This window comes from Salminus brasiliensis, chromosome 13 (assembly GCF_030463535.1).
Source record: "Salminus brasiliensis chromosome 13, fSalBra1.hap2, whole genome shotgun sequence".
In the NCBI taxonomy this organism is placed as follows: Eukaryota; Metazoa; Chordata; class Actinopteri; order Characiformes; family Bryconidae; genus Salminus; species Salminus brasiliensis.
Window position 1 is genome coordinate 11,307,612 of NC_132890.1, and position 15,018 is coordinate 11,322,629.

Sequence of the window (15,018 nt, forward strand, 5' to 3'; positions counted from 1 at the left end):
TTATAACAGGCATACCTTAAAGTCCACCAAGGCTGGGTTTAAGTAGAAATCCTGGAAGCTCTACCCATGAAGATGAACTAAGATTCCTCAGGAACTTTGGAAGAAGCTGGTGCCAGGTGTGGGCTGGAGGGGTATTACACCCCTGAGCATTGTGCTGTAGAGCAATGGAACTGTATTCTCTGGAATGAAGGAGCTCAATCCAATACTTTTGGGATGAGTTGGGGAGTTAGGGATGAGATGGAGTGGTGATCATCCAACATTCTGACCTCACTAACACTCTGTTTCACAGAAGTGCTCTGAAAACTAGTAGAAAGCCTTCCTTGGACAGTGGAGACAGTTACTCCAGGATAAACTCTTTTTTTTAAGCCCTTGATTTTGCAAGAAAAAGTGAATGAGCAGGTGTCCCAATACTTTTCTCCATATGAATAATTTTATAAAACATTTATGATATTCTTTTTCATCGTCTACATAGAGTTGTGGGGGATGATGAATTCTGTTACAGCATTACCATCTCACACACACCCACACACATACACCCACCTTAAGCTCCTAAACAGTGGCCAGCTACTGAAACAACAGCGTTTCCAAGTGCTGTATAGTATTTCTGCAAATACTTTGATGGGATTATGATCTTAATTTAGCATTCTTCATGCTTTCTCTTGTGTGTGTTTGAGTGAGTAAGCAAATGAGTGTTAGTGTGTGTGTGAGTTTGTTCACTTATATGTCTCCTCTATGGAACAGACTTGCTCCTAATCATTCAGTATCAGGTTTGAAAGGCCCATGGCGGTCAGTAGCAGTTTGTCACATGGCCTCCCAGGTTAAAGGACAGAAAACAGGCCACTCTTTGTTTTCAGTCCAGATTAATTTCGTAAATACTTCTACCAGCTGCTCTGGGTAGGAAAAATAATAACTGAGTTGAGAGGCTTTGTTGTTAATTAGTTCCTCTGGAGTTGAGCTTTAATGACATTTACACAGCCTAGGGGGTGCAGAGCAGCTTAGAGGACTGTGCTGTGCTTTTTTTTTTTTTTTGTGTGTGTGTGTGTGTGTGTGTGTGTGTGTGTGTGTGTACATGTATTTGTTTTCATTCATATTTAGGGCATAAAAGTGTTTACTTTGCAGGGAAAACAGAACTAATCTGTAATGCTGAGAAATATGATCTTGATTTTAAAAAGGGATTTTTTTAAAAGTATGATGTAATACTTTAACCAAAAAAATCTGTGTTTGATGCTGGGATAATATGTATGTACATGTAAAAAAAAAACATCTCCAAAATGGTAATTTTGGTCTTTTTATGGATAATTTCCATTGGTCTTTCTATTCTTCATTAGAAAGGGGTGAAAACAACAAATCCATACAGAGACTGGAGAAGGAGAAGTCTGGAACCAAACCTTTGGACTTCTAACTTGTATCAAGTTAGCTTTTCTGAAAACATCTGTGCATGCAGTACTCTGCAAACGTTTTTGAACTGGGTAGTAGATGTTTATCTACACAGAAAGCACTAATATTCAATTACATACAAACAACATTCATACAAAAAGGTGAGGTTTTACCCATTTCCTTTAGGAATTCCTCATCCCTATTATCCAGCACCTAGTTTGTCTAATCAGTGATTCACTGAGTTCAATCAGGTGGGCTACTGCTGCCTGAACTTAATATTTGAACAAAGCTTTTGGGGCACTGAAGAGCTAATGTACATATATTAGTGGTGTCAACCAAAAAAACAAAAAAAAAAATGTAAACGCATTAATCACAACAATACTAAAATGCTAGCTAGCATGTGCTTGAATGTTTGGACAGGTGAACAAATAAATGTGCCTAATAAACTGGCTCAAGGAATCCTATTTTTTTTTTCTTTGAATATCTCAGTTTTGAGAACTGTAGCCTCCAAGGATGGAACTCGGACACAGGAGGTTTAATAGAGAAAACGCTTCGACACCTTTTTAAGAGATCAGTGGATGGATTGGGCTGTGTGTGTGTGTCTGTGAGAGATAGATGAGCTATGGGTAAGAGAATGAGAGTTAGTGATGAGATTGAATCCATATTTCAGCATAAATAAAGTGTAATCTACCCTCAGAGCTCAACAGTAGCGTTGCTGTGTTTACATTGCTATGTAAAAACATGAATACGTCACTATGTCCTGTAAAGAGAGTGACCTATGGGAGGCTATATATATATGAAGTACCTGGGGCAAAGTTGCAGAATGCGGTTACTAAGCATTCTGCATTGCTGTAAAGTGAGGTTTCATGTTTGCTTTATGTGTGATGCCTGTTACTGTGGTTCTGTAAGTGTTGTTACATGTTTGTTGTGCCTTAAGGTGCTTTCACATTAGGAGTTGCCATTAACGTGGAGTCTGTTGGGATTGGTGGTTTTGTCTGAGCTGTGTGTGAGAGCAGACTCAAAGTGTTACTGCTGAATGAATCATTTACTCCTTAATTCCCTAACCGACTCATGTGAGCCTTTCTTCACAATTAAATCTCCAAAATGTGCATCATCAGCCATATTCAACTGATGTCAAATAGTGAAAAAGTGGCAAAAATGTAAACACAAGGTTTTTGCAAGGTTATTATACAAAACAGCACGTCCTGATATTGCATTTAAACAAGTGCGTGTGAGAGTCTGCGTGTGAGAGGGATTTAGCTAATGTTCTAATCATTGCCTCTGCTCTCTCCCATGACTTTCTGCCCGGTGTGTGTGTGTGAGCAAAGACCATGCATTTCACCTCCCACATTAGCCATTATAACACAGCAACTGCTCCCCCTGGTTACTTATTAGCTGTTCTTCTGTAGACGTGCATATTGGTGTGCATGTCTTTCAACCTGGCGCAGTGTGTGAGAAAACAGTCAGTGAAAGCACAGACGCCTCTGTATGTGTAAACGGAGCTAAACCCATGGAGTCATGGGGCAACAGATCAGACAGGCAGATCTGTGTGTGTGTGTGGGTCCGGGGCCCTGTCTGGGTGTGAGGACAGTGCTGTTGCAGGGGCGCCTGTAGCTGTGTGTGCCGCAGGGCCGCTGAGCCGTGTGTTTGTGTATGCAGTGCGGCACTCTTATCTCCAGATTCTACTGACGCCACACTCTTCCTGTTTCAAATCGTTACTGCTGATTTTTCTCTTCACTGCTGCCGCGCTCACTGCCTAGCTCTCCTGTTTTTTACAGACAGGATTGTCACTGCGTGTTTGTGTTTGCATGTTTTTTTTCATAAATGTACACTAACTTTGTAGGAAAACCAGACAAAAACAAGGCTAATCTACAGTATCGGGACTCAAAAGATAGCCTTGAACAAAAGATAGCCTTGAACTGCATTTTAAAAGAGCTGTTTTGTTATTTTACTTGAAAGGGCAAAGCCAGTTCTTTTTGGACACTTTGGTAAGGGTTAGGGTTAGTTTTAGGGTTAAGGTTAGGCCTTGGAAATCCACATATGTGAGTTTATGTCAGTTGCAATGAAAGGCTTATGCAGGAGCTTGTGAATGCCACCCTTCAGTGAAGTGTTAAAGTTGCCATTGTATTCATCTTGACCTGTTCTGCCATATCCCAAACAGAGCTGTAAAATGGACCAATTCTAAAACCGCAAAACTATTACTTAACTGTCAGGAATATTTTCTCCCCCAAAATTTACACAAACACCTATAGCACTAGCAAAAGCCTTTCCAGGCTAAACGCAATGGCTACTTTGGGTAAACGGGGCTAAAAGAAGCACCCGACCAGATGAAGCATTTCTGCAAACCAATGCAACGACTTGGGCAAAGAGTCATAAGGAGAGCATGGGTTGACTTTAGGGAGAGCTGGTGAAAGGAGTGGTTGATGGTGCTAGGTGCTAGGCTAGGCTAGGCTATACCCAGAAAGGATAGCAACACTATCCAATAAGACTCTGATTCCCCACAAGCCCTTCTGATTCTCCACAAGCCCCCCAAAACCACATCTGAGCATTTTCACCTTAGCCAAACAGACATAGTTACTTATACTTCAGGTAGTGAGATGTGGAATGGCATCACTGTCATAAGAATAAGTTTATATGATAAACTATTGCCAAAAGTATCTAGACACACTTTCCAATTTGGGAATGCAGTTACTTTAAGGGGCACAGACAGTTAACTGTGCACTCATATGCAGCTTGTATAGTATAATCTCCATTAAAAAACTTTGCCAACAGTATTGTATGCTCTGTTGCAGATGAACATGAGCCTAAGATCACCTTGCTCAAGGTCAGATTATGGTGAGAGGGGTACAAAGCTCTTCAAGCACTAGGCTGGTTTAGCATTAAAACTGTCTTCTCTGGACTGATGAAGCACCATTCATCCTCTTTAAATCTTTTTACATCTGTTATAAATCCTTCCTGAAAGAATAGAGGCTGTTACTGCAGCAAAGTGAGGGCAAGCACCATATTAAAGCCCTTGACTTGAACAAACATTATATAAGCATGTGTCTACAGACTCTCCCACATATACATATTGTATACATCTCAATAGAGACCAGACTTTTAACAATGACTGACCAAAGTGGCTGAAGCAAGGCTGGCCTGCCTAGATGCACGCAAATGTGATTGGGTGAAATATTTTCCATCTGCAAGTGCCAAGCAGGTAACACAAATAATAGACTTGAGGAGAGCAGTACAGTTATTTGCATAATTGACCGTGCTGAGATCCCCAGAGTCTTTTCCAGCAGACAGGACACGCTAGTCTGGCAGTCAGGAAATATCTACACACATGCACACACACACACACACACACACACACACACACACATACATATTTACTTGAAACACTAAGGGCTTTATTATCATATATTTACATCACACATTCGTATGTTTATGAGCATACAAGCAAAATGATATGCATGCTATATTGTGGTGTAGTAGACTTGATGTTTATGTATTCTGATGGCTCTTTTAGAACTGACAATTAACAGCTGTTTGTCATTAAAGGTCAAATCTGGTGCCCCAGATTACCAGATGTATATGTACATATATAATATGTATGTTTATCTAATGTTGCAAATGCTTAGGTCCACAAATCCCCTGTATTCTACCAACAGATTCTACCAATGTACCCATGTTTGAACAAGAATTGTTCTTAATGGTGGTGATAGGTGCTGATGACTGATGTCTGATAGACTTTGAGGGTGTTAACACGCATTTAATAATCTGATAACTGCAGAACATCAGATTTTGTCAGCAAGAGGCTTGGGTCAGCCCTGAACTTTACATGAGTCAGGCAGTGACTAGGTTTCTGCTTTGCGACCAGATAATAATCTCAATTAAGACGTGACTTAAACATCATGTAAAACCCTAATTTCATGCACATCAAGCCACAATATGAACATACACCACATCAAGCCACAATATGAACATACACCACCTAGAAGTTGAAAAATATTAAAATCTTTCAGTTTCAGGGCTGCTCCAAAAGGATTTTGTCACTGTCTTGCAGGTGCTGTGTTAAACACTGTTTGCTTATTTTCATCTGTTTTCACACATGTGCAATCTGAGAATACTCTGATTAAAGATGCCGTTTGCGAGAAGCTACCACTGTTTGCCCAGTGCCCTATTATTATACCCTTTTGGACATCAGTCAAATCGCATCCTTTTGCCATGACAATCTTTTTTGCACTCTGCCACAACTGACTGGTGTGCTCGCCTATTTACACATGCAGTAAACCCGGGCTAAGCTATGTTGCGTAGCTGAAATGCTACTGAACAAAACTGTGTATAATCACCAACCGTAACATTAAAACCTTCTAGCTAATATTATACAGGTCACTCTTGTGCCGCCAAAACAGCTCTGACTCCACAAGACGTCTGAAGCTGTGCTGTGGTATGTGTAAGGTGGAGCCTTGGGCTCAATAACTCTGTCGTTGGTTCACCTGTTTTGCTGTTTTTTGAGCACTTTTGGTAGGTACTATGGTATGCATACCAGGAACACCCTAAAAGACCTGCTGTTTTGGTGATGCTCTGACCCAGTCGTCTAGCTATCATAATTAGGGCCTTGTCAAAGTGGCTCAGATTCTTACGCTTCTCCATTTTCCCTGCTTATAACACACGATTGTACACTTGCTCTCTAATGTATCCAAGTCTTCTCACAGGTGCCATGGAAAGATAATCAATGTTATTTATTTTACGTGTCAGTGGTTGTAATGTTATGGGCTGTATGTGTGCAATGTTTTGTTATATAATACTGTAGCTTTGTGCAGTGTCTTACTGAAAACGACTTATTGCATCCATCAGTGCAGAATGAGAGTAGAGTGAATTTTGCCGCCTGTATATGTACATGTTCATGTATATGTTCATGAAATTGCTTGCTCTTTTAAGTGTACCTTTAATTAGTTTGCCACATCATGTGAGCCTCACTGTGTACATGTTCAAGCAAGTGAGGCACTATTCCATTGTGTGTGCAAATGCGCCCTCATAGACTTACAGGCCCCAGATCTGCTATAGCATTTACTGACGGCTTAAAGGGAAACACCCTTTTTTTTGTTCTGTGTAAATCACTCTGAATGCATGAATGTCACTGTTATCATTTACATCATCAAAGCACCTTACATACACTTACATTACATAACTCTTTAATGTTGGGCTGGTAGACTTTGGGAGGGTCAATCATTCCTTGGGTCGCCTCTGTGTTTTTCTGGCAGAATCCAAATCACCTCCATCTAAGATACATAAACACAGCCTGACTGACTGGCCCTTCCACTTGGCATTTAGCGAGCGTCACCCGCTTGTCTCTCTCTCCTCCTGTCTGGCCAGGCCGCCTGGACAGCCGATTGCGATGGCGCCAAGCGCCGCTCCGCTCTGGCCGTAAGCAGGAACAGTGCGGGGGCAGCCTGCTATCGCCTGGGGTTTCTTTCCCTTTCCTTTGTTTTCCACCGAATTTCCTTCCTCGGTTTCTTAGATATTCTCTCCCCACTGATGTAAGTCCAAACAGAGGCTTATTTAGAAAGTAAACAGCTGAATGAAGGGAGGATCCACAGTGACGCTGGCATCCGTGGAGACGGCCCGAGAGAGCGCCGACGTCTCGCACCACCGGGCCTGCATTCAAACTGCCACAATACACAGCCTCAGCCAGTCACAGCACAGCATAGCAGGCCAACACAGCTTCCTTGAGTTCTCTGAATGTAATGAAGCCAAGACAAATAACTGAGCAGTCTCATTATAATAATTATTATTAATGACACAGTGATATATATATATATATATATATATATATATATATATATATATATATATATATATATAGTTAGTTGTTTGATAAAAAAAAAATCAATGTGCATTTAGGAATGTTGGCTTTTTACAGAAGTAAAAATCGGATCATGTCAATATATATAATAACATAATATGACAATAATAATGACAATATATATATATATATATATATATATATATATATATATATATATATATATATATCATTCATGTTGACAACAAAGAGAAATTATTATGATAAATGATAAATGTAAATGTACTATAATTCAGTATTTAGGGCACTTTCCCTAAAGGCACTTTCCCTGGTGACGCTTGACTGGTGCGCGGCGCTTCCACAAAGTGAGCTTACCACACGGCAGCGCTTCCCAGAACTGCCCTTTCCCTGAGAGGCTAGGGTTAGCTTTTGGCCAAGCACTTGCTCGCTAACCCAGTTTTAGCTCCCCTTCTGCAGACACTGGCAGAGGCAGAGCTGGGGAAACAACACCTGGTTCACGTAGCAAACCTTTTCCACTTAGCAGATGTGAAGGTGATGTGCTTCCTGGGGAAAGACAGAAAACTGCCTGCAGGTATCCAAGAGCCTGTTTTGCAAGTCTGATGAGAAACCGTTGTTTACAGGAAGTGAAACGGAAATGATGTACATGTTGATGTTGGTGTGGCTTTTTACGCAAGTAAAATCGGATCTCATCGGGCCCCGCTGGGGACGCATTTTAATGACAAGTGTAAACAGAATGTCATTAAAGTAGATTCAGGATACTACCCAGATATGAAACACATGTTCGTGCCAGGCGTAAACAGGCTGAAAAACATCATATTCTAATCAATCATAATCATATTCTAAGTTTTATGTTGCTGCGATTTCAATGAGCTTTTCAATGAGGAGACAAAAATGTATGTCACTTCAATGTGCTTCCATAACTCGCATTATTTAATTCTAGAAGAGGTTTCCATTCTAGGACACAAGGATATGTTTTTATTTGTTCTATTTGCCATTAAAAATGATGAATTTATGTGATTTAAATGTGTCATTTACAAATAAAAACTGCAGTTTCCCTGAGAGGTCTTTCCCTGAGCCAGGGTTAGCTTCTAGTCTAGCACTTGCTCGCTAATCCCTGGCAGAGAAAAAGCTGCGGTAACGACACCTGGTTTGCGTAGCACATCTTTTCTGACAGCTAGCAAAGTATGACGGTGATGTGTCTCCTGGAAAAATATGACGCATTCTGCAGTTCTGTTCGCCATTAAAAATGAATTAATTTACGTGATTCAAATGTGCCAGTCAGTGGCAAATGAATAAAATCTACAGAATAATAGACTGAAACAGAAAGGCAACACTTGTGTTGATTAGAATCATTCAAATTCAAAGAACACTCAGTTATATCTGCAAAAAATGTAATTGAAAACAATAGCTCCATACTGTTAAAGTATAATTGATTCCAAACGTCTGAATGGTGATGTATGTACTGTATTATCTTTTCCTTTGCCGAATGGAAAGACACCACATACTCAGGAGTGTTAGTAATGTCAGCGGAACTCACACTGCCATGTATCACTTCTGGCGAAGCTGGGTCTGTTTTCTTTGTTCTGAAACCCATCCCCCCCACCCCCGTAAAAATATACGGTTGCATATTTATGCTAGCGTTCTGATCTTCCACATCAATGGGAGGCCACATTTTCCCATTCTCCGAGCTTTGCTGAGAGGAGGTCATAAAACACAATAAGTAGGACCTTCATCACTGTTCTTCTGCAAGTCTGAAGCGATTGCGGGGCCCAGACACACATCACCTGTGCGACAGGCCGTCCTCTAGCACGCACTCTGTAAAGAGTGAAAGTCTGCTTAGGTAAAATTCAGTCCCGGCACCCCAGAGAGTCCTCTCACAGGCAGGGACTCTGGCACTGAGTGCTACACTGCATGTATCATATTTGGGATTCCTGATGTAGCTCTGGGGCTCTGGAGCTGGGGTTACGTAGCAAGTCAGGCTACTCTGTTCTAAACCCAATCCCTGCACCCAGTCGCTCGCCGCCAGGTCCCTGGCCTCAAGTTACCATGCCCCAGCTTTGGCAGCCATATTTACGGCAGGCTCTCACCACTCCGCCTTGTATTTCTTCAAGAATCAGGGGATCAAATGAATTCAAGGAAGTTTTCATATCAACATGGAAAAAAGCGATCGACACAGCGCTAAAGGAAACATCCATAAATCAAGCCCCCACCCATCCCCCGTTCCCGATTCACGTTCATGTATTTATGACCAAATAAAGTCAAGATCAAGGGTTTTCACCATGACAAATGTGTACCACAGCACTGACAGAGGTTGGTAATGTTCAACTGGAAGAAGCACTGCTGCACACTCTTAACGAAGAGGGTTCTATACAGTATAGTACCAAATAAAAGATGATCATTTCTAACAACAGCAGAACCATATTTACAACTCCATACAAAACCCCTGCATACAAAAAAGACAACATAATGTACATACAATAAAATATAGGTTCTCTAAAGGTTCTTTGTTCTTTGAGGGACACCACAGAAGATCTACTTTAGGTTCCCTAAAGAACCAGTTTTGATAAAGAGAGTGTTAATAAAAACTATGAGGAAAAATAATTGTTGACCTACTGAGACCTAACCAAATGACTAATTATTATTATTATCTGTTTATCTATCTATCTGTCCAGTGATCAGCACATATTAACATTTCAAACCAGTCATACCACACTGTATCTTTATGACTGGATATTTGCGTTTCGTCCCTCCTCTTGCTCACAAACACTGCTCATAAATCTCTGAAAATGCATTTCAAAGTCATGGTGGAACAGGGAACAAACCACAATCGTTATATATTTGTCAAAGTTCCCGATCCCGCAATACAGGAGGCGCCAAAGATGGTAAGGGGCCGTCTGTAATGTGCAGACACTGTTTAAAAATGTAAAACAAAAAATGTGCAGCAAAAACCATAAGAAAAAACAAACTTCAAGAGACATATGGGTACCCACCACTGCGCCAGAAATGTACAAAAAGGTAAGCTATACTGCCTTCAGTTTGCGTTGACCTTAGTTTAATTTCATTCATGTTTAGTTTTAGCGTCATTTAATGTTGATGAGAGGTAGCCTAGGTGTAATCCATCATTGTTAGCTTAGCTGTTCAGTGTTACAGCAATTCCTACAGCCTTCATATCATTTCAAAAACTGCTGAATTATTAATATAATGAAACGAAGGAAAACGAACAAGCTTAGGGGCTACATGGGGCTACATATGAACATAACCCTACATAACTAACCCTAACCCTCAGTCAGATTGAACACATATTGTATGTATACACTGCACTGTATATCTTTATTTACACAAACGTTATAGCAATTTAAATAAAGCAAGTTAAATAATTGCAATTTACTTGAAGAAATAAGGGGGCATATCCCTTCCAAACTTTCGGATATTAACCTGTTAATATCAAATATAACATAATTTTTAAGCTATTGTTTAGTCACATGTCATATATATGCAGGCCAACCAAGCTTTGTTTTGTTTCTTATAACGAGGCTATTAAAAACAAGCATTTGTTGGTCTGTATTCCTTGGACCCAAGAAGGCCTCAGCTTTTCCGGGTGCATTCCCTTCACCAGGATATCCTCCCTCTGCCACTGACTGTGCATTACCCATGAGGCTGCTGGGGCCGCCGCAGTGGGCCGCCCATTGTGAGAAGGCTTGTGCGTTGAGGTCATGGGGGGAGCCAGACTGGCAGGCACTCTGTGGCTTCCTCCCAGATACCAGATCAAGTAAATCAGAAGTCGTTAGCCCTCCAGGAGCCCTGATGACGGCGACTCCTCACCAAGCACTCAGTGGTACCAGAGAGGCGGCCTGCTGTGGGAACAAAAAGGTGCTATTTTGGAGCCACTGAAGAGACTGTGTCAACAATCGTTTCTTGTGCGGAGGTGCTCTCCAGCAAGGTGTTCCACTCATGTGATTATTCCGACCCTGTCTGATGCAGAAACCGCTTCTGTCTGTGTTGTTACATACAGTAGAAGGATGGGTCCGAAACACAGACACAAGGAAGCCTGTATTAGGCTGCTAAGATTCACAGCCTCATGTGTGGTGCTGTTACTCTAGCACCCCTTAAAGAGATCCATTTTTCACAGCCTGCCTCAGGCCATAAAGACGAGAGACAAACCAATTGATTTTAATATGGCTGCCCTGTCAAGGGAGCACAGGAGAGTGGACATATGGAGATTAATCGCACCCGCGGTGGTATTGATAACTTGCCTGATTCATGTCCTGATCTAGTCGGGGAGACAGGGACACAAGGCCTACTGATGTAATGCTGTCTTCCATTGCCTCTTGTTTGTTATTTATTTCTAATTGTTTCATATTTTTCAAAAGCTGCATTCTGATGTTTCCACTCGTAATCCTCAATGGGCCACAGGATTTGCCGTTACTGCCTTAAGCTCACTTTGTCATGTATAAAAGCCCTGACCTTTCTTAGCAATGTGCATGCGCTATTGTCAGCTCTGGCATTATGCTGATTGATTGTTTCTGCACATTGTCCTTAATTCCAATGGCTGTGGAAATTGATATTTAAAGAGTTGACCAAAGTGGAGTTTTTATAGCAGGGAGTCACTTGAAGCCAAGTGACTGAATGAATGTGAATTGAATAAATCACTCAGGTACAGCCAGTCTGTTCTATTGGATTTACTGCAGTGCCACTAGTTCTGAAGCTCAGGACACACTGGAGCTTTACTTGTTTTCCAGCGCATAAGCCAAAGCTTCCTGCTGCTCTTCCCTCACTCCCATCTCCACTCTGTGCCGGTGATTTATTCCCGATAGCTGGGAATAGAGGCAGTGCACCAGCGTTACTGCCTGTGCTCTGTGCAATACCAAAGTAGTGGCCCTTCTGGGAGGACTGGGCTGGGGAAAGGCCAAAGGTCACAGTGGAAAGTGTGCCCGCCATGGCAAAGTAAATCATGGGCAGGGAGCAAGCGGGTCACTGGGCTGACCCCCGCAGCACTAGCAGGGCTTAAATCACCCAGCTTCCCTGGGTGGAGAGAGACAGCAGGAGCTGTGTAATGAAAACAGCATGTTCCATAGGACATTGGAAGTCGCTCAGGTGAAGGGTTAGCTTTCTCCAGCAGGCTCTGCTCAGTGTCCAAAGCACAGTGAGTGTATGCAGTCAATAGCTTGAGCAAAGCCTCTTTTTGGTTCCTGATTCTGGTCTTGGAGGGACAGTTTTCATTTCAGATCATTTCAGATATTCCGTGTTCCAGACATATTGAGCGGACAACTGTTAGAAAAGGAAAATGAGAGCTAGACTGGTGTCTAGTGGTGCTAGCAAACAGGAATCTCTGATGTAGGCCATGAGTTTACCAGTCAGCGTCTTTCAGATGTTCCATCTTGCTGCCATATTTTAAGTACGACATGTCAGAATCTGTGGCTCAGGAAGTCACTCTGTGTCTTTTTAAATATGTCAATCAGTGTCAGGCTGGTGTCTTTTGATGCTATCCACCTAGCCATGTACATTGGAAAGAACAGAGCCACAGGTGATAACGATGGAAAGCAAAAGTATGCTTGTTGTCAGCAGGGTATGGAGGTTTTGGGAGAAAGAGGACAAAATATGGAGGGGGCACAGATCAGTGAGGGGTTGGCCCATGGTTGGGTTTTTACTGCCTCCATGGTAGCTGCACTGCCTCCCATTAACAGAAATGAGTCTGATGACATGCTCTTCCTGTGACAGCCCCCATGTGGGCCTCTCTCCGGTGGACGGGACGGTGGGACCCTGGGCCCGGGTGGGACACTCTATTTTGGGAGGTCATTTGGAGCCGGACGCAGTGTCTCCCCAGCGCAGCCTGTCTCCTGATAGCCTATCAAACAGCCGGCTTTCAGAAGGGGAGCCGCTGCCACTTACCAGGCTGACGCCAGGCAGTGCAGTTATCATTATCAGGACCCTCGACTGCAGATTAACTGACCACTGTGCTAATGAGCATCCGATGCAGGGCTGGCGGTGAGAAATGCACAGCGGTGGAGTTTAGTAATGTCAGCACTGCACTCACACAAACATGAAAATGGATTCGATCTACGGCCTCAAAACGTCCTTTCCGATGGTAAAAAAGAAGGCTTGGACAATGACCGTAGGTATTTGCAGCGCCTGGCACAGAGTGCACGTTCATGGCACAGATAAGTTGTAACTGCACAGCCTTTAATGGGCTCTACTGTACCTCTTGACTTGTAAAACGAATGTCGTAAGAAGCTTGAGTTTTTCCATTAAGCTCCCTGGCTGTAGTGCTTCAAGAAAGTCTTCTTCTCTCACTGCCTTTGTCAGCCTGGATCCCTCTCCCACTGGGGAAAGAGAAGTAGCCTAATAAAAAAGCCTGCAAGCACTCACACAAACATCAGCCCACATGTTCAATCAACAGTGCCAAGCAGGAATGCTGTTGATCTACGTTAAACTGGCCCATGGAACAGCCAAATTCTGAAAAAGTAACAAAGCAACATAATTAACCTCTCTGCCCACGAGGCTTGAATCCATGCTTGAGCAATGAACGGTAGATGGTGTTTCGCCACGTCACCATCCCAAACTGTTAATTAAGCAGGAATCCAACAGATGGTTTGCATTTGCACAACAATCAGTAACGGCCAAATGGCTACCGATCCTTCCTATCTCTGCAAGCTTCCAGAACTGCACACATCTATGATCTACCAGATCCTTCTTAGGGTGACTCGTGGCTGGATGATGTTAGCTGTGGGTGCAAAGCGGGTGCTGTGGTCACAGCAGCCCTTGTGCTTTCTGTAAACGGAGTTGGTGAAAAATTGTCTGTGAAAAAAGTGTCTGTGCTGAGGATGATGTCATGGTTGGCATTTGCTTTCAGCATGGGTTTTAAGGAGGCCTGGATTTACTAGCGTTCGGGAAACGTTAAAAAGTACAGCGGTTCACACTGTGAGTGTTTGTACTCTCTCCAGCGTGCCCTTCCCTCCTCTCTCTCCTCCCCCCTCTATCCACGTACCCCTAAAACTCAGCCACTGTGCCATGGTCTCCGACACCACAAACACGCTTTCATTAAAACGCTCAACACTTCTGATTCCCTCACTTTCCCTTTTTTGGGGAACTTTTACAGTGCTGCCTATTTCAACAGTCCTCTTTACTGAGCGGTGTTCTGCTGTACCTTGTTCCCCGCATGCTGTTGTTGTGCTAAGTCAATAATCTGTTATTGGTGGAGGCCATGTTAAGTGTGTTTAGGGCCTGCATGCGAATGTTTTTGCCCAAGTGTGAGGACTGGGTCTTCCTGAGGTGTGAAAATCTGCGCAGTGCCAGTTTACTTTGGCCCGCGCTCTTCGCTCTCTGTGTGTATTGGCACTTTTCTGGTGCAGTATTTTCGTCTCTCACTGTAACGTATCCCGGTTACTTCTGCGGGCGATCTGAAATAAAACTTTATGAATGTATAAATCTCTGCATACACAAATGCACAGTAATTATCCCTCCAGTTCTTTAATGCACTCAGTTATGCACATAGCTGTAAATTTGGACGCTTTGTCAATGGAGTATTTAACGTGGCAGCACAGCTGCAGGCTAGACTTAGAGGACCTGTAGTTTAGGGCATTGTACTGCTGAGTGAAAATGCAATACAGACAGTTCTGGGGTTCAAATCTGATGTGCACCCGGAGCCGTGTCAGCATCCACGTCTTACTGAATGTGAAACTAGACAAAGACACCACTGTAAACAATGAATCTGCCAGAGGAGCCTCCAAACAGCAGAGGACTGGGTGGTGTACAGAGGGAGTATAAGTCGCCTCAAAGCTTTCTTCCTCTATGCCTCTAATTTGGGGCCCTAAGGAATTCCTCTGTGTGTG